The following is a 27468-nucleotide window of genomic DNA, read 5'->3' on the forward strand; positions in this document are numbered from 1 at the left end:
TTAAACTAACATGTGTAGAATCTACGTCTGTATTCCTCTTAGAGACATTTAATTTTGCCGGGATAAAATGTATCTTATATACTGTATAAACTGTATAAACTTAGCAGGATAAGTTAAGCAGTTAAGTCACGATACGTGACAAATACTATTTTTCGTCTGACTTAAAATAAGGAGGAGGATAAAAAGGGGAGGTTTTAAATTTGACTTTATGTTCTTTTTTTTTGTATATCTGTTTCGCGGTTACTTTACCAATTAGAAACCAATTTTGATGATTTATTTTTGTTTGGTTTTCCATTCTAAAATCTGTGTTTTCGAATCGGTGTAATAGTCATTTAATAGGATAACGTTCGTCGTATTTTTTTAATAATCTGATTGGTTGAATGAACTACAGTAACATCAATATTCTAAATTGGACCCATTTTAAGATGGTGAAGATTTAGTGGAAGGATCCTGAAAAATAGTGGGAACTCTTTGAATATAATAGGCTTACAATATATAGTAATATATGCATTTTCGTCCAAAAATAGCACCATTCGTGTAAGTGAAACTGATGATGAAGATACTTTACTTTCCTATAAAAAAGGGAACCATATACAAATTACACATAGTTTAGTATTATTCGCGAACTATCACTCACTCTCACACGACAAACCATGCATCAATCACAAGTTTTTAATACACGAATTAAAAACTGTTACAAATTATCGTTGTATGAGAAGAAATAAATAAATATACTACGACAATACACACATCGCCATCTAGCCCCAAAGTAAGCGTAGATTGTGAATAATATACCATAAATATTTATAATATACAGATAAACACCCAGACATTTCCCAGTTGTGGAAATCGAACCAAAGGACCTGGACTCAGAAAGCAGAGTCGCTGTGCCCTTTCCCTGGACGGCCAATGATTATCAATGATTATATATCATATTAACCAATCAACACAACTTTTCCCTTTACTGACAAAGCAATAGTAAAGTGGAGGGTTGTGGGAAACATTTTTGCCACCTACCCGCTTTTATACTATCTTAACTACAAAACTGCATACAATATGTATTCAGTTTCATGACATAAACTCATTACAGACCCACTACACACAACGGGCCTCCTCCCACAGTGAAAAGGGCCGTCGTCCAGTCCAGGTTAAGGCCGTAGTCCACCACACTGGCCCAGTGTGGTGGACTACGGCCAATGCGCTATCACCGCTTTTTATACATATTGCTTACCTTTTTCATTATATAGAATAAAACGTATGTGTACTTTCTGTGAAACAGTTTTAACTAGTACAGTAACTGGAGCCTGGCCTTACAAACAAAGTTCTTATTTATTAAGTAAGCAGATATTTACATTTTACTTGGCAACGCCTTAAAAATTTTTTTTTGTTACCAATACATAACAATAAAAAATTTGTGCAGACTGGTTACTACTAGTTATAACTGAATATGCCACACAGAATATATGACCGTCAGCGGTTTTTTTTCTGCCACACAGGCTAAGCCTAACAAAAGAATATATTACAAACTTTACAATGTAAATTCAACGGCAAGAATGCCACGGTCTTACAATAAAGATTTTTGGACTTTTCGTCGCAATCCAGGAAATCCTCTTTGCATACTAAAAGGTTAACGCTGTAAGGTTCGTTGAGCAGGTGAAAATAGAGAAAAACGCAAGAGAACAGAAAAAAGAAGACCAAAATGGAACGTGCTTTACAAACTGACACCCATTCCACCTTTCTTTCTATCTTGTTCGAATTAAATCAAACCGCTCTTTATATAATTTACATTCGTATTTTCAAACATTACTATGTTGTTTTGCGTTGCATTCGAACAAACAATCTTGGAAATTGATTACGAAGTTCATTCAACCAATCAAATTATTAAAAAAAAACGACACGTTTGAATCATAACTAATAAACCGATTCGAGAACACAGATTTTAGAATAAATCCTATAAAGTTTAATAAATCTCTTTTATTTCTAATTATTTCTGATTTTCTGACAATTAACTTCTTAGATCAGCTGGGACTGCTTTTTTACTTCTTAGAATTAATCAATAGTGTTTGTTAAAAAATTATATAAGTCCGTCTCTTCGTGTGTTTAATTTTAACATGTCGGTTTTCCTCCTTTTTAAAGTTAAAATAAAATAATATTATGACAAAAAAACACCCTTGAACGGAACTGTGGAACTGCAAGTGTAGTTTTGTATTTTAAAATGTAGGTAACAGAAATCAATTTCCCTCAGTAAAGTTTATATTCTTTACTGCCCAAAATAATAAAAATCTGTATTAAAAATGCATGAGGTCCATTTTTATTCATTTCCAATTTACATCAAAACGTTTGAGTTGTATATTTAATTTGTACTGCTGCAGGGCAATCTATACTCGCTGATGACGAATGGCGAGATGAGGTTTTCAATAAACTGTGAATTGAACTTTTACCGAAAATTTTCAGGTTTAAAACTAATCAAGAGCCTGTCAGGTGCAGTAATTAAACACTGCGTTTTGTATCGTCTTACAGCGATCGCTGTTATCAATTAAATAAACAGTATTTGTATTTAATAGTTCAAATTAGCTTAGTTTTAGACATCGGATAAAACCATATTTAAATAGCACGTGATCTAAAGAAGTATGACTGAAAGCGATTGACGATAATATCCGAACTACGTCGGAAGGAACCGAAGGACTCGCACGGAGCTAATACATTTCCTTACGCGATGATTTCTTGTTTTAAGTAGGTTTTAAACTTTTCTATTGGAGTGGACACTACTCAAGAGTGCTGCAAACATTTTTAAACACGTACTTAGTGCACAGACTTTTAACAGCAATGACGTTATGCGCGCCTAGTTGCTATTTTAGGTAAAATAACTCTGTATATGCTTTTCAGGATTGTGGCTGACCGTCTACGTTATGTAGAGTTGCAAAGAGACCATCATCCTTTAATTAAGATGCGCGGAGTTCTGACGGCTAAAATATTGTCTTGGCGCGGCCTTCAAAAAGTTGTAAACTGTTAAGGATTTAATTCGATGGTGAAACTTCTTTGCTACATGTATTTTATTTGTTAAGAGCAATAGTATAATAGTACGCAAAAAGTTTCACTTCCTTCATTTTTGCACTTAACATAAGCACATAAGGATATACGCAACATATTAAATAGTATTTTGTGACAGAGCTCGTACGGGGAAGTACTACCATGTTTATTTCTAACACTAAGCATCATGGGCGCAATGCTGTGTTCCAGTCTGAATGAAGGGCATGGGTGCCAGTGTGAACACCTGAGGCTTAACACCTACGCGTCATGTTGATGGACAGGATGGCACTTTGCAGGAAGTATTCCTTGCATGCCCTGCTTAGTGTCAAATATTTTTATTTAATTATTTGAGTTCCCACGTACTTTATATAAAACGACAGTAAGTATTTTTGGATTTGCCAAACCGAAATAGATAGGAACACGCCACAAAGGTTTTTATCAATCTTACTTTTTATGTAAGAAGAATATATGCTATTGTATGTATAAGAATCCCTGATAGGTCTTGTTCGTTTCGGACCTTCGTCATTCAGGATTTCACCCGATTACTGGAACGATATTTTTAAACAAACTGGAAGGAAAGGTATTTCGGTCACGTTTTCTCAAGAAATAAACAGAAGGAACAAAACAGCAGATCGATTTATTTTCAAAATTATTATACTACATTTCTTAAATAAAGTTCAACGGGTACATACCACGATAATATTTTTGGATTTGTCGATATTTCGACCCAGTTGCATGGATCGTGGACACGACGAGACCACGATCCATGCAACTGGGACAAAATGTTGATTAACCACGAAAATCTTAGTTTAAAATCTTTAATTATTATCCTTCAATTTTCTTCGTATTAAACCATAAAAAAGTACAGCAGGATATATTCACATGCTGCAGTGGTTACATACAGCATACTACCTATACTTGATTACGGGGATCGAACAAAATACAGAGAGTAGTTGTTTGCTATATTAAATTGAACACAAACTCTTATTGTCCTGCCAGCCCAATAGCGTAAAATTCCACCATTTCCTCTTCAATTATTCTCCAGCTCGTCTTACCGGCAAAATATCGCGAGCCTTGCCAAAATAACTCAAATGTGTCGCAATAAATCCCGTTGCAGCGAGTCAGTTTCAATTGGTCCGCTATTGGGCGATTCGGAATTCGCTTCATTTGAAGTTCCGAAGTTCACATGTGCAGTTTTCTTTGAGACAACTTTGTCAGGTTCTATAGACATACTGTTTCGTCTGATTTATTTTCACTCGTCTATTTTCTTACTATACGTAGGTATTTGTAAATTGCTTGCATATTTACCTAAGTTTTGTTAAACGTTAGAAATCTACGTAATATTTAAGTTCGATATTTTAAATGTATGTTACAGTAAATTTATAAAGTGGATAATTAATTATACTTTTGATAACTATAATTATATTTGATTACTAACCAATGTTCCTGGCATTGAGTTGGTGGGTATTTTGATATAAATACGACTGCATTATCGATGCACCTCAGTCCTACATGGGTTTGAACGATGCAAAGATACCTACCGGTGTCTTAGTCGTTTATCATGTATCTAAACCAATTATAAAACACATTCATTTCTCATACTTGTTTTAAAAATCTGCTCATCTTTTCTGGATTGACATGTTATATTCTTGCGAGCATATTATCATTGTAGAAAGAAAAAGACTTTTCCAGCTACAATAAAACCCAACATTTATGTCCAGTTCATCACAATATACGATCTCGTGAACAACCGCCCCGGTCTACCCAATTTGTGGTCGTAAACGGGGAAAATACGTGACGATCTTAAAATGCAGAACACTTTTCCCATTGACTGACTTATACAAAGTTGAATTAGCGATGACAGCTTAACGATTTCGCTGGAATTTAGGTTTTATGTCTGAACTATTATTCACCAGAGAGTTTTTTTTTAAGCTGGCATATTGTCACTTACTATACTCACATTTTAGACGACATACTTTGCCACTTACCTTTACTTAAGATTTTTTTTTTTATAAAGACTCACACACTCACACACAGACACACATCGCCATCTAACCCCCAAAGTAAGCTGTGTTATAGGTACTAGGATGACTGATGAATATTTTTATGAATAATATACATAAATACTTATAATATACCGATAAGCACTGAAAAAATTGATGTTCATCACACAAACATATTCCAGTTGCGGGAATTGAACCCACAGCCTTGGACTCAAGAGAGCAGGGTCACTGCTCACTGCGCCAATCGGCCGTCAAGACAGCATGGATAATTTTTGCCTCTGAAGCTGCTCGATTCTTTATTTCTTTAGTTAAAAGGGCTACGAAAAAATAGCCGATCGATTTACAGTTAGCCTTAGCAATTTCAGCGTTTTACGGGAACAACTAATGCGTACCTTCTTTTGTACAAATATCATAATATCATACACATGTAATGCAAATATGCTCTTACTTAGGCATTTATAGGAGAAAAAAAAAAATTAAAAGCATACTGTGCTAGGGCTTTTTGCAGCTTAAATTAAATGCATGGTATTTTTAAATTGAAATGCAAAAAAAGACTGCGGCACGCTTTTGTTAATTTAAATAATTTGATCAGACTTTTGAATTAAAAACGCGCACCGAACAACTTTTATTTTAGACCGAAATTGGTTTTTCAAACTACAACCTCACGTTTTACGTACCTGCGAAAATTGAATTAATATTCAAAATTTCAATTAATTTGCATAAATAGACTAAAAATGCAATGGCAGCACACAACAAAACAGCTAGATGTATATAGTAATTATTTATCAGATACGTATTCTATAAACCATTTCATTTTTATTTACATCTGGATCAAAAGCATGATGATTCGTAACGTATCTTTATTATTTAAAATAAATAATAGTTTAAAAAAACTAAAAAACACGTGTCAATAAAATATTTATAACTATTGACACCATTTTTTTTATTTACACTATTATTAATTTATATTTATTGAAATTTTTAACACTATTCTTAATTTAAATTTCTTAATATTTATTTTCTATATTTTTAGTTCTGTTTTCTATAAAAAGCGTGTTTTTTAGTTTTTTTAAACTATTATTTTTTATATTGAAAATTGGAATAATCTTCTCAGATAGGGTATTGTCATCGGTCCTCGATATGTCTTCATAGTTTGAAAGAAATCTGACCGTTCAAAGTGGGACAAAATCAAACTCAAAGGGGTCGGTTACATACAGGTGAAGCTAATATAAAGCGTGTAAAAAAGTCAAAGTCAAAGTCAAAGTCAAAAATATCTTTAAACAAGTAGGCCCACAGGTGGCACTTTTGATGCGTACATAAGAACCACACGGTAGTGAGATGATGGCGATAACCACATTCGTAAACTTAAAACTAAAGCTACGAGGGTTCCAAACGCGTCCTGGTCTAAGAAGAAGCCCACAACAAACTTAGCCGGGTGTTTTTTTTTTTTTTGTTATCACCATCTCACAATGTCATTTTAAATTATTAGAAGAGCAACCTGGTTAGAGCAATAATTTATATTATATTTATAAAGAATAGATTAATGGTAGCTCAGCACTATTTGTTGATTGTGTAATGGGTATTAAATAATACCTTTTACACTACCCCTGGTATAAGCCCGTAGTGCCAAGAGTCCGTAACGATAAATACAATATATTGATTTAATATATTTGTGTATATTGTTATAATATATTTAATTTCCTAAGTCATCCTAGTGATAAATCCCTATGATACAACTTTTTTCTTATCCAACGATAAAGGTACCCCTGAAGGTTACTTGTTTGTTTTATTATTGTTTTTTTTTATATTGAACTACAAGTTGGCCCTAGATTGCAATCTCACCTCACCAGGTACGCCGTACCACCGTAAGTGATGATCGAGTCTAAGATGGTAGCGGGCAAATGTGTTAGGGAGTATGGTACCTAGCCATACCCCTTAATAGGTTTCTACGCTTAGCGGCACGTCAGCACTATTTTCACTCGATTTGTTACGTACTCACTATGCTCGAAATGCTTCAACATTTCGCGCGCTCTCGTTTCTTAATAATATGCACAGCACCAACAAAATGACATCCCTACTAATATTATAAATGTCATTGTAAGTTTGTTTGTTACGCTTTCACGCAGAAACTACTTAACCGATCCTCATTAAACTTTGTACACATATTCTTGGAAGTGTTAGAAGTAATATAGAATACTTTTTATCCCAACATTAACTCCGACAAATTATAACCGATTTAAATAATTATTTTTGTACTACAGAGGTTATAATATGTGTTTAATTTTGCCCAAACTTTGTGTAGATCTGATGAATGCGATTGGAGATAGAGGACAGAACTCCTCAGCGGACAGCAGAAAACCCCTCATTTAAGGCTTAGCGATACTTAATACTTTGTTTTTTTTTAGAACTAAAACTAAATTGAATGCCACATTAAAAAACAAAATCAAACGCAGACAAAGTCGCGGGCAACAGCTAGTATTTAATATAAGTTTATCTAAGTTCCTAAATTATATTCAGACAAATTAACTAATATTTTTGTAATGTTCATCTGTAACTGACTTAGTATACGTTTTGGCTAGCTGTAAGTATACTAAGGATATAAATAAAAAAATAAATAAACCCTCCCACCAGAAACGTATATTTGTGGTTGGTAAATAATAAAAAGTATTTCATACATTATTTTATTTACTTTAGGTGTTATAATATACTTCTTGACCTCTGTTATCTAACTAGTAATAACTAATGATTTTGTTTAAAGTTTATTTCACATAAAGAACAGAAATAGATTTAATGTTAATATTTCAGAAAAATATAGTATTTTTATATTAAGTATCATCAATTTCCTATTATCACCCACGCAAAAATAAACTTTACTCCTTTTTACCTTGCTGCTTCCGATGGCAAGCACATTATGCGCACTTATTCCAATAAATTATGCTATATATGCTTATAATTTCACATTATAACTTATAATTTCTATATATACTTACTATTGACGATCTCACATTAAACTTATGCGTAGCTGTTTAATTTTTAAGTAAAAATATTTTTTTATTTTACACTATGCATGGGTGGACATAAAAAAATACTTGAGCAACGGAATCGGTAAACTGCGTAACAGCGTAAACCGGTCGCTGTAAAAGTATGTAAAATGTAGGATTAGCTAATAAGAAAAGGTTACGAATCAGTGATTAGTACCTACAAAACCGGTTCTACAGTCTAATTCCAAACACAAGACCACTACAGTTTTACTTCCACTTTAAGGTTTTATCCTTCTTTTTACACGTTCCATTCAAAGTAGAAAAGAGGAAAAGCAATCAACGCGAATTACTTTCACAATGTACTAAACACGTTTTATTCTTTTTATAAACGGCCAGTCATTTTCTGGTACTAAAGTATATTTTTTATTGCATCCGAGAATTAATCCTTTCTGTTTGTTAAGATTTGAATAAAAATATGTTGACGGTAATAATTTATAGTTGATTGATTATAGTTTGTTGAATAGAATGTATCATGTTTGTCAAGTTTACGAATGTAATTATCAAAAGTGCCATCTATGGGCCTATTTGAATAAATAAATTGTTGACTTTGACATTCACATGCTCTGTGGAACAATGAGTTAAGATTTCAATACAACACAAGATAACAAGTGAACTTCGAATAAAGAAAATTACGCTTTGACATGGCAATTGAAACTGAACTGGTTGTAGTATAATTTATTGCAACAAATTTGACTTGCTCGTACTTTGGTCAGGCTTGCGATATTTTGTTGAGGCGCCGAGCCGGAGAATAATTGAAGATATAAATCTGAGAGACATGAAGCATTCAGTAACTTTAATTTAAATAACCTTTTTATTACTTACCATGTTTGAAAAAGTAAACTTGCAGAACCACTATACCTACTCGCTGATGAAAATCAAATAGCAAATGAAAATAAATCAGACGTAAAAGTACGCCGTACGACCTAACAAAGTTGTCTCAAAGAAAACTATACATGTGAACTTTGAAACTCCGAATGAAGCAATCCTGATGTGTCCAATAGCGAACCAATTGAAATTGACTAGCTGCAACAAAATTTATTGCGACACATTTCAGTACTTTTGCAAGGCATGTTTCGCCGGTAAGATAAGCTGGAGAATAAATGGAGAGGAAAATTATTTATTAGGTGACTAGGAAAATCTTGACTTGACTTGACTTGGCTATATTATGAATTTGAATTTTATCTTCCACATAATATACACACACAAAAAGCGAAGGTTGTTTGGAGTCGATAGTTTCAAGCGCCTCCTTTGTATACTTTTTATGGACTTTTGTTATATCATTAGGTTCAGTAACAATAAAGAAGTATATATAAATCTTAGCAACGAGCTCGATATCTCTGACGCATCGTTGGTTAAGTCAATATTTTTAACCGACTTCAAAAAGGAGGAGATTATCAATTCGTCAGAATTTTGTTTTTTTATGTATATTACCCGAATACTCAAAAAAATTAAAAGTTATTTATTTGTTCTAAAGGGCATACTTTACGAGTTGTTATTAACGAATTGTAGCAATTTTTACGCCTCCGCCTTATCTGCTATTGTTTTATGTGAACAAATAAATTTTTTCATTTCATTTCATTTCAATTTTTTTTTTTGCTCTTTAGTTTCTGGACGTGTGTTGAAGTCGGTTTTTTTTAATTTAAAATTTTTATACTAGTATTATAACTACGGATCACGATTATATTGGTATTCTCATTACCAGCACGGTTAGTAAATTAGCGTTGTTACAAGCCATTACAGCACTTTAGGACGCCAGTCCTTGTTTTACACACTAACATGTGATAATGATTATTATTATTATTAATAATAATTATTATTATTATTAATAATAATATTAATAACGTTTAATTCAGATAAAAATCCATAGCTACAACAATAACAATTATCTTATTTATTGTATTCTAAACTAAAATTGGTCAAACCTATAAATAATAAAAAATTAGGAATCTCCTAACTAAGTTAAGTACCCTCTTGAGCACTTGGTGTGTGAGTGTGTACCAACCCAGTGCTCCATAAAGGGGTTTTCCCATTTATTTTTTTCCATTAAGAGTTATTTAGTTACACACCGTTGCCGCTGTCTCCGCCGTCTGAGGAGCGTGCTTGCCTTTTTGCTTAAAAAAGATGTATCGCCTTAACGCTATTCCTTCTGGCCACATATTTTCATCCATGAACACTGATAACTTACTATTAGGGATATCAAATTTATAAGCTTCATATAGTTTTACCTGTTTCATTCTTATCTTAGATAGTTGAAAACTTACATTAGTCTTTTCAAAGATATATTTCGAAATATCCTCTGTTAAGGCGCCTTTGTCTACATTGTATATGCTGCCTCAAAACTATTATTGCTTTACATTTATTTCTGAGCTACTAAACTCCGAATTCCGTGTCTATTTTTAGCCTTTGTTCAGCAGTACATTAAAAGGCTAAGGATTATGTTCTGTGTTCCCCTATATTTTGAATAAAACCCTTGTATGTATACATATGTGAGGTATTAAAAGCCTCACTTCGCTTTATTAGATTTACAGCTCAAATAATGCTGACATGCAAACCACGGGTATTCCGCAGATATATCCCCAGAACAGCTGTCTCATTAGAGTTCATCCTTGTTGTAAACTCAAGGGGGCGCTGTTAGCTAGCTTAGCTTGGTAAAATTTTCCTTTATCTGCACTTTATATACTATTTCCTCTCCAGAGGATTCGTGATGAAACAATTTCGTCGTAATATAATACGAAAAATATTACGTACTTTAACTTCTTGGAACGGCCTTTTGTACTTACTTAATTTTCCTTATCAATTATTCGGAAAGTCTTAATCTCATGGGAAAATACATTTATGAATGTTAACATCAACCATTTTATCTATAGGAATACTTTTTAACTGATAACTACAAGTTTGAAGATATAAAAAATATCCTAAATTACAAATTTTTTTTTTTCAAATATTAAGAAATACTAGCTGACCCGTGCAACTTCGTCTGCACTAAATCGGTTATTACCGGAAAACACGAATAAAATGATATTTTCTAAAAATGAATCCTAGCTAGATTGATTTATCGCCCAAGAAACCCCCTACATACTAAATTTCATGAAAATCGTTGGAGCCGATTCCGAAATTCCAATTATATATATACAAGAATTGCTCGTTTAAAGATATAAGATTAAAACTTAGATGTGACGTTGACGCAACTTATTATGTAAAATATCTATTTAAACAAAATAATAATAAGGTGAAGTAGCGTAGGTTGTGTACATCTCAAGGATCTATTACATAAAAAATACAAATACCTACGCGTTCTACAATAATACCATTTCAAGATTGAAAAGTATTGAAAAGCTCTTGAGTCAAGAGCGTCTGAGTAGTTCATATATTCAGCGAAGTAACCCGAAGACAGTGTTTAGCGGAGATAAAAAGCTACACTGTCGTATAAAAGGTCTAGTGGGGGCTGTATCTCTTGAAGCAAGCGAGCGGCTGATGTTAACGACTCGCGAAGGCACGATTGCAAAGTTACAAAAGATCTCGGCTATGAATTATAAAGCACATTGAAAATTAAATAGATCTGTACGCTTTCTTCAAAAATCGTTCAATGAGGGGCATAGGCCTCGTCTGTCATATGAGAGAGTATAAACCGACAACGCTGTTTCTATGTGGGTTGGTGGGCTTTAACGACTATTAACACAATTAAGTGGTAATAAACGGGACCGACGGATTTAAGTGCTCTCCATAATTACACATTATCTTTTATTATTATTTAGCCCGACCCAAGGTCAGAAACCCAGGACTTTTTAGCCCTTTCTGAATCTGCTTTCCGAACCGGTGGTAGATTATTTGCAACCTGACAAACTTGGCATTTTAAAAATGCTAATCTTCTTAAAATAAAAGTATTATAGATTTGAATTACGAGTATGAATTAAAAGCCGCCGAGCGTGGCAACGTCACAAGTCAAAAACCTATTCGCTTTGTGGCTTTAGGTCATAGATACGTAGATCTCCTAATTAAATAGAGGAAACTGATACGTAATTATTATCTCACAAAACCTACCTAAAGGGCTGCATGTACAAAATTGACAAATTAATAAAGAGAGCAGAATTTACTCTACCACACATTCCGGAACCAATACACAATATTGTGCATTATATGTACAATAAGAAGTATGTATATCTGTACGATATATAATAAAACTGAGAGCTTCCTATTTACCATAATAATAAAATATCACTATTCGTCTATTGTATATTTCATTCAATAAGAACCAGAAAACGGTTAGACAGATTCTGCCTGTGGCAACTGAATTTGACGTACCGCACCACCGCACTTCCGTCGTGGCCACGAGCCGAATAAATTATTATAGTTATACGGACCCGTTACATTCCTTACAAATATTATAATTGCAAAAGTATGTATGTTTGTTTGTTATATATTATAACCGTACATAAAATCTGGCATAATATCATATGATGGAGAAAAGATATTAAGTTTGTGTTTAAAAATTGCATTTGTTACCGACATATGATTTGACTGCTTAATTTATTCTGGTGAAATTTTGACAATGATAATATAAGATAAAATGCCTAAAACATGGCGTAGATCTCTTCACCCAGTTAGTAGATCAACCTCGATACCCCGACGAGGGTTTACACGTGGCAAAAACAAATTTTACGGCCTAGTACGTAACTTATTTACTTTACTTGTAATGTAAAAATGCAATTTTTAGGGAGACGTGTTATCCATTTAAATATTGTAAATGCGAAATTATGTAAGATTGTTTGTTTGCTACTTATGTTTCGATGTTAATGATATAAAGCTTTTATCCCAGGAACACACAAGGGTAAAGTTCCCGACAGTTGGAAAAAATGCGTTTTTTATTTATGACTGGTTTCAAAGCTGCACCACTTCTTGCTTAGAGATAGATACTGTTTTCTTCATAACGGTCATTACGTAAAGGCTAAATGCTTTAAAAGCTGGTCATTCCAAGTATGACCTTTGGTTACAAGCCAATCGATTGTTTAGTGCTTATGTAGCTATGCTATACAATCTTAAAGCTACAAATCATTACTTTTACCTGTATACTGATCGGCCTAGTTACGATCACTTATGATGGTCCTATCTGGGCAACCTCTTAAATTATTCAATCTACATTACTACATGTATTATTTGTATTTTTCTTTTTTCATTATATAATTATATATGTATTTATATATATATTTATTTTGTATCTATGTGTATGTATGTCTATATATTTTTGAATATATATGTATATATAATTGCACTATCCCGCTCTTTTGCAGCTTTTCCTTCTGCCAGAGGTCGCCTGTAAGAGATTGCTTGCAGCAATAAGGCCGCCTTTGCATGCGTACAATTCTTGTTCTTTTGCTTATTCTATATTTTATATATTTTGATATTTGTGTGCAATCAAGTATTTCTTCTTCTTCTTCTACAATATCACTACGCAAAACTATTACACTAATCATAAAAATCCAATATTTTTTGTAGTTATTATTTAGCTGAGCTGAGTTATTAGTCCGCAAACCCAAATTCGAGCAGCGTGATGAATCGATGCTCTAAATTATGTAGTATGTGCCCAGCGGTGGGACAATGGTGGGGATGATATTTAGGTTTTTAAGCTGCTCATTATGACTAAACATATTCAAAAGTTCCTTCATAGCGGCGTATGACCGGAAAGGTGATTGATACCGCTACCCGCTCTTCGGCGCTAGTACTAACTCTAGGGTTATTGTAGTGCACCAAATAAATTAATATTTTTTTATTTAACAATATTTTTTAAAATAAATATACATTGAAGTTTAAAGTCTATTTTCTTTTGATGAAAAAGATAAAATAATGTCCATAAAGCGTAAGTTACATAAAAATTGCGGACATGGTAGTGAGATGATACGTGATTGATACGTCTAAGAAGAAGACCACAACAAACTCAGCCAAGTGTTCTTTTCGTTATCATCATATTATACTCAATACACCACATCGGTAATTTATAAATAAGTTTTATTTCTCGTTAAAACGCGTATGCAACATAATATGTTAACCTATCGCTAAAGTTATTGGAAACCAAAAATCAAACCTTCGAAATAAATATCAAGAAAACACAAACTAAATTTCAAATGTATTGTAAAGTCTATAGTTGCGTTACAAAACGTATGTTTTCTAATTGTTTTAGCTCAAATTCAAGTACAACCTAAGCTAAGACTAGAGAGAGAAGAGAGATTAGCAACACTTAACCGCTAATCCGCGAAACCTTAACTTTCAACTTGGTTTAACTTGTCTAAGATTACTGTTGAGTCTAACTTATCTAATAATGCGCTTCATCGGTTTCGGTATCAAATAACTTATATTGAACTAAAGTAGAACTTTAAACTACTTTTTCTAGGTATTTAATTAACTACCTATAGTTAGTTTACAGTTTATTTTTACTGAAAACAACGGTGATGAAACGTTTGTTGTTAAAATATACTTATGAAGTATTGTTCCAGGGCATTGTAAGTATTCAATGCCCTGCGTGTTCAATATAAAAACGCCTTTAGAATGCTGTTGAGGCTGCCGTGGCGCTGTAGCGCCTCTAAAATGCAGGCGCAGGCGCAGCAAAAAATGACTTTTTTGTCATAATGCGTAACAAAGCAGCCTCTCTCCTACAGCGTTTACGTACCAGCGACAACGGCATTCTAAAGGTAATTGCTGCCAGATTCGACTACCCTATACTGTGCCAGTGTGTGAGAGTAGCAATCGGGCAAGTGTAATGTTGTTTATTTATTTTTATTATTTAAACTAATCGATACTAACTTATTGGTTGAGGAAAAATTGTTACTAGTATACTAACAATCTATGGATGGAAACGTCTGAGTTAAATGATTATTATTATTCGAGATTTACTCTCACGCCCGTGTACAAAATAAATACATTTGTACATAATACATACTTGCACCGGGCGGAGGATTACACCCCGGCAGGGGAGACCAGACGGCCGGGGGTCAGGGCGACAGGCTTAGGAATCGGCGGACTAACCTAGCCGAGTCCAGCAACACCACTTTCTGCATCTTGGCTGCCAGTGAATTGCCACGAAACCCCAGTCGCCTTAGATGGTGTGCTAGGCAAACTGGGATTAAAACCATTTTGATATATAGGGAAGATTTCAGCTGACTCCACGTTATTATTAATATTATTATTATTGTATAAAAGTTACACACCAATCCGCATTTGAGCAGCTTGATGAAACTCCAGCAGTGGGATGTTAATAGGCTGATGATGATAGAAATTTAAAATTTCAAAAATTACTCCAAATTGGTAAGCAATAGTACCTACTTCATCTGTTTTCACACGCTTTATATTAGTTTCACCTATACGTTTTTTGTATGTTTGTAACCGACTCCTTTGGACTTGATTTTGACCCTCTTTAAACGGTTTGATTTCATTCAAACTTTGTATATTTATCGAGGATCGATGACAATACACTAATTTGATAAGATTATTCGATTTCTCAATTTGCTGTAGATTATTGTTCATTTATATAGTATTAATCTATACTCTTTAAGGCAGGAATGATAATAATTTTAATTTCCAACCATTATCTTTAGCAATGGTGAATGGGTAACCGATTAATTTTGCTCTAATACAAATAATATTTTTGTAAAAACGGAAAATCACGGTTTTATTAATAATGTAAATTAAAAGAGTAGAAATTAGTTTGGTTTATATAACAAGCGTGTTTTTAGTCTTTTAAACTACTCATTTATCGTATTAAATGTTGTCATCATTATATTATTTGTTCACTACAAGGCACTTGTCTCTTCTCAGAATAGCAGAGTTTTTAGTCTCAAGTGTAGTTATTGGTCTCAAGTGCGAATTGGTAGATTTTTTTTTATTTAACTCTTTATTCGTACACCACTATGTAGTTAAGGCAATAAAAGAATAATAGAAGAAGAACAAAGAAGGAAGTAGAATACAAAAGGCGGCCTTATCGCCTTATAAAATTTACCCGCCTTTGATAACGTTATGGAGAACTCTTCGGCTTGCAGGTTTCTTCAAGATGTTTTCTTCGCCGGTAATGCAAGTGATAGTTTATTGGCAGCTCCAAAAAGTTAGAAGTTCGTGCCTGGTTCAACCTTAGTCCCTTCTGCAAGAGGAGCCGAAGTTCTTAAGGCTAGGCTTGATAGCCTAGCCGTAAGAACTTCGGCTGTATTCTGTATCTCTGATGAAGAGGTGATCCTCTTAATCAGAGATACAGAATACAGATTAGATTTTGTAATCGGATAGATAAGCTATAATTGATTCCAGTATAAACGAAATTTCGGAATGCTGATTCTAACAATTACTTCTTTGTTCTATTTATGTAGGAAGAAGACTTCAAGGATTTTTTAAGATAACTACCTAATACCACAAGAGACGGGAAAACCGCAATATTGTGGAGACAAAGTCGCTAGTAGTAGTAGTAGTCGCTAGTCGCTAGTCCTGGTCATAAATAATATATAGCACCTATAAACATAGTGCTAATAAACAAAAAATACATTAAATCCTTTTAGTAGTTTCCAAAGTACGGGCATAATAATAAAGCAGAAACTTATGATTTTCCCATCGTAAGCAAAAACGTCTTAATGTTACAACAAAGGCCCGTAATTTACGAAAGCTTGGCACAAATAACGTTAAGAAGTTTCGCTCTAATTTTCTAAGGCGTAGAACGCATGGAACCTTTTTTTGGCTTGTATTTTATTGTTTTCGATGTACTTGTGTATATCTAAAATAGCAATATATCTGCTGTTTTAAATATCTATAAAGTCAAACTTACCATGGCTATAAAAAAGTACAGAAATTAAGTGCGGTAACTACTGTTAAATTTCGCAAAGAAACTCTTTCACTATTCTTCACAATATACGCAGACCAACAGCGTCGCATCTCCCGCCCTTCCTGAATACCTACTTCGTTTGCGGGACTCTTGACAAGGGCTCTTAAAAATCGAGAACTTGGCTCTCTAGTACAATGCCTATAACACAATGCACTCAACGATATACAGTATTCACATCGCTGTCACATAAAGTCCACGCCTTTCAGAGATTTCTATAGTCCATGATCATTAGACTCTTTAGCCTTTTGCGACGCATGGTATCACCCGTAAGGGTCGACCAACTAAAGGCGTTCCGGTTTGGGTTTGTCAATTTAAGAACGTACTCAATATTAAATACAAGTAGAGTCAATCATCATGATCTTACTCGGCTTATACCCACTGATGATAGAAATTATCTCCCATTGAAGAATTTAAGAGCTTACACCAGTATTGTGGGAAACACGAGCCACTTCGGTAGATAGATCGGATGGTCAGCGTTTGCGAACTCCGTGATATCTTTTCGGTCAAAATGTCTCATTGCCTAAAGACCAAAGTCTTCGAAGAGTGAGTGTTGCCAGTGTGACCTCTGGCTCCGAAACGTGATCACTGACTTTGGATCTCATAAGAAGGCGCAGAAGGAGTCACACAGCGAGTGATCGAGATAGCTATACTAGGTGTATCTCTACATGATCAAATCAGGAATGAGGAGATCCGTAGAAGAACCAGAGTTACGAAGCTAAAGCTGATACATTGCAAAATCGGTGAACCGATAGACATTGTAATCCCAAGGTGCTGGAATGGCGACCTCGCACCGGTAGACGTAACTTTGGTAGACCCCCAACGATGTGGACAGACGACATCAAACGAGTCGCAGGGAGCCGCTGGACCCATGCGGCAATAGACTGTGATATTTGGAAATCCCTACAAAAGACATATGTCAAGCAGTAGACGTCAATCAGTTGATGTGATGATGATGACAATAAACGTTATTGACGAATTTCTTAGACAAGGCTGGATAAGGCGTCTTAGAAAGATTATTTTCACGCGATAGTTATAATAACTAACATGGTTTTAAGCAAAACTCTCAAATGTCTGACTGAGACTGAGACTGAAACTGTCCAAAAATTCTGGTTACTCAGAATTTTTGGACAGTCTCAGTCCAATATCCAACAACTTTTTAACCTAGAGGTCCTCTTGAGCCATAGTCGAAACATGCTCACTACTATAGACCAACGAGGCAGGCAAAATTATTAATATCAAAGTTCTCATAAATCATGAAAATATTCTGCGTAGGTACCTATTAAGTATTCACTAGTCCCAAATGTCCCAGGCCTGGAAATCTAACGATAAATTGGGCAACTTTAGCCTATATAGGTCAAAGGAAGTAATTTAATATTATAATACGTCGCTGCCCGCAGGGCTAAATGGTCTTTTACACATCGCCAACAGATACCTTAAAAAGCTGACCTTGGGTAATAGAGCAGCTCTTATATGCAATGTGGTTGGAAGGGCACTAAGGGTTCTGCTTGCCAGATGCCATTTACAAGATCCGCACCAACGAACATCATCAAAGTCAAAGTCAAAAATATCTTTATTCAAGTAGACCTATAGGTGGCGCTTTTGATGCGTACATAAGAACTACACGGTTGTGGGATGATGGCGATAACCACATTCGTAAACTTAAAACTAAAGCTACGAGGGTTCCAAACGCGTCCTGGTCTAAGAAGAAGCCCACAACAAACTTAGCCGGATGTTTTTTTTTTCTGTTATCACCATCTCACAATGTCATTTTAAATTATTAGAAGAGCAACCTGGTTAGAGCAATAATTTACACCCAAGCTTTTTCATCGATTACGTAGTCCTTTATATTATAATAGGACTTTTCTATAAGCTTACGTTTAATACAAACTTTGAACTTTTTAAGAGACATCTCCAAGATGTCAATTGGTAGTTTATTGTAGAATTGTATGCAATTTCCTTTAAACGAATTATGAATTTTATATCACCTAGTATATTGCACTGTAAGTTTATTCTTACTTCTAATGTTTAAATTATTGCAGTCACATTTTTTCTTAAATTTAGAAATGTTTTTATGAACGTACATTAAATTTTCAAATACGTACTGACTATACACTGTCATTATTTTAAAATCTTTAAATTTATCTCTCAAAATTTATCTCTCATCTTTAGTGATAGTTAGAATGTTAAAATTTTTGGTTCTCCTACAAAAAATATTATTAACTCATCAGTCAGGTATCATCTTTAACCCGCTGTTATACTCGTAGAGGTCAACTGTCTTATCCATAACTAACAGAAGCTTTACAATAAGCATTTCTGCTATCGAGCTGGAGAAAGGGAAACAAGTAACCATACTTCAAATCCCACCTTTAATACTGCAAAAGTGTATGCTTTTTAGATGACGCCTTTTTTGGTTACCTGTAGAGGGTCCAGGGTAAAATGTAGCCACAGTTTTTCGTATTTAAAATATCATTATGAGTAGAGAATTATTTGATCAAACTATCATAATTATGAAGGTACAAAATTTTTAGCTCAAAACTCATTGTTTAGATTTAAAAAAGAATCTATATTAACCGGTCCATCTTCATACATATAACTTGCTGTGAGGTACAAACTTAACTTAATCGGGACATCATAAATAAAACACACATGCTGCAATGTTCAATACAAAGCGTGTCTTATAATACGTTGGATTGTGAGCCTTATATTGATGTTATAACGTTAGGAGCAAGTATGATGAAAAACTATGTATAAATGTGGTGCATTATTTACTCTGCGAATTATCTGTGAAACAGAAACGCTGCACTGCTAACGCTTGTATGGTAATCACTAAAAATATTGTTTCTACGAATAAAATTTATTTTCTCTATGCCTTTAATTAAATAAAATAACCATATCAGTTTTCCAAATGAATTTCGGAGTCACGTTAAAAGGTTAATAGCCAAAAACGAAATCAGTATTTGAAGTTGGATAAAATAACATTCCAAATTGAACCTTATTCGTATCACAGTTAGATTCATAAAGTCTGTTTTTGCACAAATATCTCCGATTACGCCGTACGCCCTAACCAAGTATTAAAATTGTTTCTACAGTGTACTCCCGACCCAATTTCTGAATTTTATAAACTGCGCCTTATTTATTTAAAGCATAGCACTATAATAAATTGAAATTTTAACGCATTCTTGTTACATTGAATTATCGATTAGTAGTGTTGAAACCTCATAACTTACCTACTGCATACATAGTTTTAGTAACGAAACAAGTCATTAAACTTGATATGTTTTGTAATTGTTAGAAAGAAGTTCCTTTACATAACTTGCGTTGAAAGTAAACAAGTATAAATCGTCACGTAAGGGGAAAGCGTTATGTCTGCTCTTTGCGGGCTATTTGGTGAAGTTGGGATAATATAGCCAATCGGTTGCCGCCATACTTATTTACATCACAACATAAATAGCCTATAACAGTCCACCGCTGGACTTGGGAGCATTTGCATATAGTGACCATGTAGACGGATTGATGATCGCAGCAGAGGTAGTAATAGCACAGATGACGCTGCTGTTCGTTTTTTAAAGTCCCTTTTATATTATATATCCCTGTAATAACTATCTACGAGTATGTGCAAAATTTCAGCCCGATCCGTCAAGTGCTTAGAGCTGTACGTTGATAGATCAGTCAGTCAGTCAGTCACCTTTGCCTTTTATATATATATAGATAAAATCTAATACATTTCATTAGTGTGAAGCCCTGTCTCCTGTGGTAGTTAAAACAATTGTACATGGGGCAGTCTCTTCCATATATCTATGGTCTTAATTACAATCGTTTGACAAATTAACAGGCCACATTATATAAAGGGGAAAAAAATCGTTTGTGTACTTAGGTACACGCGTTAGAAGTTATACTTCTTTGGCGTAACAAGATAAAAATCTTTTCAAAATTTGTTCTTTCGCCTTATGCTAAGTTTGTAGAAAAAAACGACACTATCAATAGAAAAAGGGATAAACATTGAAAGTTTTATTTTAATGCATCTACTTAAATAAAGTGTATTTAAATATCACAAAAAAATATATCTACATAATTACAGAAATGGATATAATAACATAATTAAATTGGGAATAGAAATAGACACATTATCGGACAACCAAATTTCACTCAGCATTCAAATTAGAGATTTTTGTAACATTAAATCACCGGAATGAGCCCGCAGACTTTGACACAAAAAAAAAAAATTATATATATTTTTAAGGTGGGTGTGTCAGGTACATTTGAAAAGTGTGTGTGTGTTTTAATTTTATTTGTTATTTGTGATGACAACTGTATTCTGTTCTGCCGTCACCACACGGCGTCATTACATCTGATCTTCATGACTTTATTCCGAGGGGTAAATTCCTAAAATATAACACTCAATTGCGAGAGTGCAAATCTCCTAATTGTTCAAAAAAGGCACCTGAAAACTATAGCAAATAAAAAAGAGCTATTTACTTTACTGAAGATTTGCAAAAATCTTTTTGTCGAACAACTTTCGCTGTTTGGAAAATTTCGTCGTCAAGTTCGGGAACAAATATATAGAGCGGACTCGATTCATTATGCGTCTCGCAACGAGGAAAAGTAATTCAAAGTTGCTCAAATGTTCGGGGGTAGATATTCGCCTCATTTTGCTTGGAAGGATTCGGTACATTCGAGAAATCAACCCCATTCGATGAATCTGTCCCTAGTAAAGTTTCCAATGCCGTTCGATGCTCCTTCATTCTTATTTCTATATCTATGGCTAGATGTCGTACCAAAAAACTCAATAAGAAAAGGATAAGAGCTTTTAACAGTTGAAAATGTACTTTATCAACAATTTTTATGCAAAGAAACATGCTCGTACGGGACTTGTTTCAAAGCAGTGCATTCGATTCGACATCTAACTTGATGCCCCGCAACTCTGCAGTGACTTCTAAAGTAATCTCCGATGTACAATGCAGTCGGTTTCTACTAAAAATATTGTTCAAATCTGTTTCCCAAGAAAATAATATTTAATACGATTTTAATTAAAGTTAGCAGTTTTATAGAGCAAAGTTCGGAAGCGAAATTGCACTTCCTTGAACCTCGTTCACATAAACCTGGCTCATGAAGGTGATAAAAGTTAAAGGATATCGTCAATAAAATTAACTTAAAAACATACCTAATATATAGGTAAATTTATGGCTCGGTTTTTGTACATTATACAAAACACAAAATAAGTAGATGATTTTAAATATAAAAGAAGTAACGAAGTATTAAGTTCCACAAACTGACAAGCACTCACACACATTTTTCGTCATCCCTGGCGCAGCGATAAGCGCTGCGGTTTTATGTAGAAGGTCCCGGGTTTGATTCCGGGAAAGAGCAATTTAGAAATTTATTATTTCATTATTTTTTCTGGTCTCGTCTGATGGAAGGCTTTGGCCGCGGCTAGCTAAACTCCCTACCAACAAAGACTTGTAAGGTCACATGTGCATCTAAATGTATGAATAAATTAAAAAAAAACATGCCGCCAAGCGGTTTAGCGTTCAGGTATAGTATCGTGAAGAAACGTAGAGGTTGCGCTAAATATAACTTCCATACCCCCTAACAGGTTAGCCCGTTACCATCTTAGACTGCATCATCACGTCTCACCAGATGAGGTTGCAGTCAAGGTTTAATTTGACGTGGAAAAAAATATATAATTATCAGCATCAATATAATAAATGAACAAAATTCAACTCTCCCATAATGGAGAGTGTCGCTCTTAGAGCTTTAATAAATAAAAAATAAATAAATATACTACGACAATACACACATCGCCATCTAGCACCAAAGTAAGCGTAGCTTGTGTTATGTGTACTAAGTTAACTGATGAATATTCTTATGAATAACATACATAAATACTTAAAATATACAAATAAACACCCAGACACTGAAAAACATCCATGCTCTTTACACAGACATTTTCCAGTAGTGGGAATCGAACCTACGGCCTTGGGCTCAGAAAACAGGATCGCTGCAAACTGCGCCAATCGGCTTTGACCCCTTATGATTGGAATTGGGTAGAATTTAACAAGTATTATTAGTGATAATAATTGTAACCTACTGACTAGTATTAATGATAAAAACTACTCCATATCCTAACTCCGTACTGGCACTAAAATTTTATAAGCTAAGATAAATATTGCCTTAAAATATTTTGACCTAACCTGGAAGCCGAATCAATCAACTTGTTATTAATTGTCAGACATGCTAACCCCTTAGCAAACGAGGTAGTTGTAGGATACATAAGAACATAATACACCTACACTTCGCGTCATGGAAACGCCCCACACACGTTTCGTCGTACCTTATTAACTTATTCCTCTGTATAGAATAACTTATTCGCGAACGTGCAAGTATCCAATAGCAACGAACAGTAATAAATAAAAGTTGTCGAGAGCAAACCTCAAGTGGGAAAAACATCAACATAATATGAAACAAATATTTTCATGTATGGCATATGTACACGTAAAATATTAATATATTTGCGAGTTCCTAAATTTTCCGAGGTTATGTGGTTACCAAACTTTCGCATAGAACTTTGAGTTTGAAACTCTTCGGGATACACTAAGTGCCCAAACAATTTGCCGACAGACAAAATAGTTATGATTTTGCGTGCTGCGTAAAATTACTTGTTTTTGATGGATTATGAACAGTATGTAAACAAGTTTGTGGCACGCCCATATCACTATTTGTCTTTAAAAAAAGAAATTATGTTCATCCAGAAAAAAGTTACCGGTTTTCCAAATTCTATCATGGGGAAGCAGGAACATTAAGAAATAGGTTTTTTGTTCATATTAAAATCGATCATACCTAAAACAAGCGATCCCCTGTTGCAGTCAAAAAATAAACGAAGTTGGCCTATTATACTGATTTCACGAATTATCACTTTAAGACAATTTCCAACTGTGAATAAATGCCTAACTGCAAACAGAATAGGCATTAGCTTATCCGAAACAATTGCTAGTTGACAACCTTTTCCCCCTTAAAAGAGTAATAAAATGCAACAAGATACAACAAGATACAACTTATTAAACAGATATTATTTTCCCATCATCTGTGTTACTGACAGCCCACTCTGCAAAAATGTACTCGTATGTAGCAAATGAAAAACAAAAGGAAGAGCGCTCAGGGATTCCTAGCGTCATTTTCGGAAGACGTCGAAAACCTGGGTGAACTGCTCTGAAAAATATGAATGGCTGGAGCTGGGGATTCATCTCCAATGGATGAAAAGCTAAATCCGAAAACACAGCCCAGTAAAGAATACCTTACCACTTTTGCTGGTTTGCGTTTTTCCATCGCACATCAGCAAAAATCAATCATCTTAAGTTGACAATATTTGGGTCATCATCGACAAAAAATCTTGATAAGTTAATATAACAACATTGTAATTACTGTTATAAATGCATGAAATAGTTTTTCATTTTTATCGCTGCAAGCATTTTATAAAGCTTAGTTTTTATGTTAACGAAGATGCAACAAAGTGCAATTTCGCTCCCAAACTTTTCTCTATAAAACTGCTAACTTTAATTAAAATTGTATTTAATATTTTTTCGCTGTACGAAATAATGTTTAAGGTAAAACAAACTTTATTGTACTTTCGAGACGATTTAAATATGTTTTAAATTAATTTAAACTTAGATATTTACATTACGCTATGTAATGAAATGGAAATTTACATATTTTTTTTAAATAAACTCTATAAAATATTTATCTCGAGTCACTCAAGGGTCCACTCCACTCCAGATGATAACAATAGTTTTAATAAATAAAATCTTTAAAAAAAAAAAAGTGACTAACAAAAACCTATATGTATAGACCTTACCTCCTAATTTGATTATTCTGCTTTTATCATCATCATCATCATCAGATCAAGCCATTACCGGCGCACTACAGAGCACGGGCTCGTCCCACAGTGAGAAGGGGTTAAGGCCGTCGCCCACCACGCTGGCAGTGCGGATTGATGGACTCCACACACCTTGGAGAACATTATGTAGATCTCACAGGCATGCAGGTTTCTTTACGATGTTTTCCTTCACCGTTGAGACTAGTGATATTTTAATTACTTAAAACGCATATAATATAGAAAAGGAAGAGGTGCATGCTGGGATTCGAACTCCGACCCCCGAAAGTGAAGTCGAGCTCCTAAGCAATGCGCCATCACCACTCACCTCATCACCGCTGCTTTCATGGCATTTCCTTTACTACCGTCATTCAGTGTAACTATTGAGACCAACACAAACTCAAGCTCAGTTTCCCTATGTTAATAATATCCTGTAAACGGACTACTTTTAGAGATTAATGTTAGAGCAGGTTGGGTGTGTAGATTGATTGGGCACATACACATGTACCACTCGTAATGTGATGAGCGCTATTACATATATTTTTCTGCTCAGAAAGAGAACTTAACTACTTTCGTTTGCTCTCATTCTAGAATAGCCCAAATTCTCTAGAAGAAAATGAAACGAAATTTCACCTCTGCACAAGAGTAGAGTAACTTAGAATTACTTTTCCTCGTTGAAAGACGCATAATGAATTGAGTCCGTGCTATATATTTGTTCCCAAACTCGACGACGAAATTTTCCGAAGGAGGAAAGTTGTTCGACAAATTTCCGAAGGTCTTTAGTAAACAGCATTCTAGTTTCAAGGAGAGGACGTCGTTTTGATAAATAAATAAATAAATATACAAGTACAATACACACAACGTAAGCTTAGCTTGTGTTGTACGGGTACTAAGATGACTGATGAATAATTTTATCATCCAACCCACGGCCTTCGACTCAGAAAGCAGGGTCGCTGCCCACTGCGCCAATCGACCGGCCCACTGCGTCCAATAATAAATTGTAATTGCAGTACCAATAATAGAATAATCTTTCACTCTACATTCAGTTTCTTATGCAACGCAACAGCCCCATGGCTAGTACATAATTTTAGAATAAAGAGGAGAAGTAAAGGAAAATAAAAAACGTAAGTATTAACAATCCCCAGATAATTAGACGAAGTAAGAGTCGTTCTTATTACAATAAATAGGTCACACTTTATAAGCATTTGAATTTGGGTCGGGAATAACATTGTTGAAACAATCTTAATACTTTGTGAGCCTGAACGGAGTAATCTCAGACCTTTTTACGGTAAGTATATTGTGTGAACCTTATTTCGTAGGTATTAAATCCATTTTGCAATAATCTTTTTATATTATACGCTTTTCTACCTATTCTGTTTTAATTTCAGGCGATTAACCTTTTACCACGATGCCGGTAGTAATTTCCAAAAAACCTTTAATTAAATTCGATGGAAATAAAAAAAGCAGTGTAAACTCTATGTAGCGCTGTATTTCCCTCATTACTTCATTAACACTTTAAAAGTAAATCAGCCATCTCTGTCGGTTAAGGATTATTAACACCTTTTGCAGTACTTTCCTTTAGTGAGTGTATTAAACAAAAACAACAGTAGCAAAGTGACGTTAAAAGTAGTCGTTTATGTATTTTGGTACTTTTGGTAGGAGCTTGATTTCTGTTTCGTGGGGCCGAGCTCGCATCCCAGCACGCACTACAAAATTTTCAAGTTATGTGCGTTTTAAGTAAATAAAAATATCACTTGCTTCGACGGTGAAGGAAAACGTCGTGAGGAAACCTGCATGCCTGAGAGTTCTTCATAATGTCCTCAAACGTTTGTGGAGTCCACCAATCCGCACTGGGCCTTAACCCCTTCTAATTATGGGTTGAGACCCGTGCCCTGTAGTGGACCGGTAATGGGTCGATATGATGATATATGTAACTATTTGGTATTTGGTTCCCAATACCAAGTAAGGTTATCGAACTTCCCTAATCCCACTTGACACTACTAACATTTTTCTTAGACACAAAAATATATCATTGTTTATTTGCCTCACGACAGCGAAAAAGCTAAAGAATGTAAAAATAGACTTAACTTCTATTATTATACATAAGCAGGTTTAACACCAGCAGCCCTCTTGTGTTTTACCTGTTTACCTTTTACCCGATATTTATGGAAGAATCACTCTTTTTTCACAACAATAACCATAAAGATTTGCGAGCATGTGGTGTTCACAAAATACCTTGCCGTAAACCCTGAAACGGTGGCGTATTAAAAATTTATTTTAAGACTCTTTTACACAGCCCAATTTTGTCTTAATCACTTTCATTGCGAGACAAAAATTGTAATGTAATAAAAAAAAAAAAAATCATAGTAATAGGTTACTGTACCAAGGTCAAGACTTATCAGAGAGTGAGAGAGTGAAAAATTCAGCAAGGCATACAAAATACTAGCATACTTGCTATTCCGTAAATCATTCCTGAATACTTGCTTATTGTTCTAGTACAATTACTACTTTAAAAGACAAAATGTACTAATATTCCGAGAATTCGGGTTTTGAAAAAAAAAATATTGATTTTTTTATGTATTTTAATAATATTGATATTTGATGTAAAAAAAAAAAATAGTTTTGTTATAAAACTTATATATGATACACATAACGTACGGTTGCATGAAAAATGGG

The 27468-nt window shown here is 34.3% G+C and overlaps 1 protein-coding gene across 1 annotated transcript in view; it reads right to left on the reverse strand.

Moving 5' to 3' along the window:
* Positions 1-27468, reverse strand: part of LOC120632376 (neural cell adhesion molecule 1) — a 271156-nt gene that overhangs the window by 210379 nt on the left and 33309 nt on the right. The gene's annotated exons all lie outside the window — the stretch shown is intronic.

This window comes from Pararge aegeria, chromosome 19 (assembly GCF_905163445.1).
Source record: "Pararge aegeria chromosome 19, ilParAegt1.1, whole genome shotgun sequence".
Classification (NCBI taxonomy): Eukaryota; Metazoa; Arthropoda; class Insecta; order Lepidoptera; family Nymphalidae; genus Pararge; species Pararge aegeria.